At 39.1% G+C, this 3,408-nt stretch overlaps 1 pseudogene; it reads left to right on the top strand.

Annotated features, from left to right (window-relative positions):
- The first annotated feature begins 1,784 nt into the window (after nucleotides 1-1,784).
- On the top strand, nucleotides 1,785-3,072 carry LOC123925119 (annotated as a pseudogene).
- Nucleotides 3,073-3,408: the final 336 nt, after the last annotated feature.

Genomic DNA, 3,408 nt, shown 5'->3' with positions numbered 1-3,408 from the left:
GAAAAAAAAAATCTTTTTTATGTTCAGTGATCTCACCCCAATTTCCAAATATTGGTATTTTGCAAAAAATTAGTCTGTCACTTTATATTTCTGTGCTAAATTAATTAATATTTATCAATGTTCTTTCCAGTGTCTCTTCTAACTGCTTAACAGTTCTGTCTCATTTTTGTGCTGTTCTGGTAATACTAGTTGAGCTTTTGGAGGAGGTACAGCTATGTTCATTTTACCATTTTAGCTGATTCTCTGTGCATCTTAATTTGAATGCATTGCTCAACCAAACATCTATCATGTCCTCTAAAATGAGAATTGCACATGCAAGTTCTTTTAGCATCATTAGACTTAGAGGCAAGTGATGATTGGGCAAAAAGTTTCCTTTTTTGTTGTTCTTTGTTTGTTTCCATGTTTTGCTTTCTTTTGTTTGTTTTGTTTTGCTCCCAGTATCCATTCTGGGCACTGTTTTTCCCTTCAGGCTGCTCCTAATTTTCATCTTTAGCCTCAGTGTCCACGTATGTTGACACTCTTTTGTTTTCAGTTGTGAAGAACTCAAGGAAATTATAATAAAGAGAAAGATCAAAATGATCGCAGTGCAGTATGATAACAGAAGAACCAAAGTAACTAGATGTAGTAAATTACACAAGAGCAAAGTGGAGTGGTAAATTAGAGACGTTCTAAATTAAAGTAGTATTGATTGGAAATTCAGATATTTTTTGAATAATCAAAACATGAAGATTCGGGGCGCCTGGGTGGCTCAGTGGGTTAAGCCGCTGCCTTCGGCTCAGGTCATGATCTCAGGGTCCTGGGATTGAGTCCCACATCGGGCTCTTTGCTCAGCGGGGAGCCTGCTTCCCTCACTCTCTCTGCTTGCTTCTCTATCTACTTGTGATCTCTCTCTGTCAAATAAATAAATAAAATATTAAAAAAAAATGAAGATTCAATAAGTTATACGAATGGATTTTAATATTTGAAAACAGAAGAGTGTCCTTTCTGTGGGGATAATGAGGGTAGAGTTGGAAAATTGAATCTGTTAAGCTGTATTGGCCATTTTATCTGTTAAGGATTGGAAATTTCAAAGACAAAGGTAGAAGAATATCTCGGTCTACTCTAACATAATGACTAGGTATAGAAATCACACAGTTTCTTAAAAATTAGTATCTTATACACTATCTTTTTCAGAAATCCTTAAGATGAATACTACTCAGTGTATTTTTAAAACACACTTTATGTTTGTCATACAGTATCTTTTGGATTTCTTACACCATATAGGAGTAGGCAGTTTTTAATTTAATTAAAATACCAACATGGGATGTCAGTTATGGTAATTAGATCCAGAATCATGTGCATTAAGTCTAGACCTATTATCCTGGGATTCTGACCATTTACTAATTTATGAAAATAACTGATCGTATTGCCATAGTGGAGTCAGGAATTTAGGAGTCAGGAATTTCATAATATCGGGTTATTAATTGGAAAATTGTTGAGCTCAGGAAAAACTGTCCCCTAAACTTTCCAAAATACAAGCAGATTAAAATGTACAAACTAAAATAATAAAGCAAGATAGTTAATACTATGAAAGTAAATAATGAGAATGTAAATACAGAAAATTAAGAAATGTTTTCTGTGAAAATTATGTATACCTAAAGTTATATATTATATAGTATAATTATATATACCACACTTATTAAAATCATTGAGAAAAGCAAACTAAGACTAAAGGAAAAATATAAAAGATTGAGACACGACAAAGGGAAACGAGGCCGGAGCTGCGGGTGCTTTTTCCACCCGCGGTGTCTCAGATTCATTCTTAAGGAACTGAGAACTTAATCTTACAAAATGTCAAAAAGACCATCTTATGCCCCACCTCCCACCCCAGCTCCTGCAACACAAATGCCCAGCACACCAGGGTTTGTGGGATACAATCCATACAGTCATCTCGCCTACAACAACTACAGGCTGGGAGGGAACCCCGGCACCAACAGCCGGGTCACGGCATCCTCTGGTATTACGATTCCCAAACCCCGAAGGCCACCAGATAAGCCGCTGATGCCCTACATGAGGTACAGCAGAAAGGTCTGGGACCAAGTAAAAGCTTCCAACCCTGACCTAAAGTTGTGGGAGATTGGCAAGATTATTGGTGGCATGTGGCGAGATCTCACTGATGAAGAAAAACAAGAATATTTAAACGAATACGAAGCAGAAAAGATAGAGTACAATGAATCTATGAAGGCCTATCATAATTCCCCCACATACCTTGCTTACATAAATGCAAAAAGTCATGCAGAAGCTGCTTTAGAGGAAGAAAGTCGACAGAGACAGTCTCGCATGGAGAAAGGAGAGCCGTACATGAGCATCCAGCCTGCTGAAGATCCAGATGATTATGATGATGGCTTTTCAATGAAGCATACAGCCACCGCCCGTTTCCAGAGAAACCACCGCCTCATCAGTGAAATCCGCAGTGAGAGTGAGGTGCCAGATGTTCGGTCAGTTGTCACAACAGCTAGAATGCAGGTCCTCAAACGACAGGTCCAGTCTTTAATGGTTCATCAGCGAAAACTAGAAGCTGAGCTGCTTCAAATAGAGGAGTGACACCAGGAAAAGAAGAGGAAATTCCTGGAAAGCACAGATTCATTTAACAATGAACTTAAAAGGTTGTGCAGTTTCAAGGTAGAAGTGGATATGGAAAAAATAGCTGCTGAAATTGCACAGGCAGAGGAGCAGGCTCGAAAAAGGCAGGAGGAAAGAGAGAAAGAGGCAGCAGAGCAAGCTGAACGCAGTCAGAGCAGCACGGTTCCTGAGGAAGAGCAAGCTGCGAGAAGAAGGACGACGAGAGCATCCCGATGGAGACAGAGGAGACACACCTCGAAGAAGCGACGGAAAGCCAACAGAATGGTGAAGAAGGCACATCTACTCCTGAGGACAAGGAGAGCGGGCAGGAAGGGGTGGACAGTATGGCTGAGGAAGGGACCAGGGATAGTAACACTGGCTCGGTTCCTCGGAGAGGAACAGTGCCACGGTGGAGGAGCCGCCAAGAGACCCCGCCCCGGAAGACGAGAAGAAAGAATAAATGTTGCCTTGTTTTATGTGTTCTAAATACTTTTTTAAATGAAAAAAATGTTTTTTGAGTTAAAAAAAAAAAAGATTGATACACACCCTGTGCCCTAGTATTTCAATACTCATGAACGCACTGTAATATTTTCTACCAGGAAAAACACAAATACACAAAAAAACCCAACATAATTATTTATGTTTCAAAATCAGCAGAAAGCTTGAGGTAAATCAATGAAAATTGATTTTTTCTTTCATTAGTTATTATGTTCTCTTCCAAGTGATAGTAACTATTTTGTAATCATACCCTTACATGTGCTTTCTGAGTGTTGTGGACTTAATGTTTGTGCCCATATTTCTGTGCCC

Source organism: Meles meles, chromosome 14 (assembly GCF_922984935.1).
Source record: "Meles meles chromosome 14, mMelMel3.1 paternal haplotype, whole genome shotgun sequence".
Taxonomy (NCBI): Eukaryota; Metazoa; Chordata; class Mammalia; order Carnivora; family Mustelidae; genus Meles; species Meles meles.
This window is presented reverse-complemented; position numbering and strand designations above follow the sequence as displayed.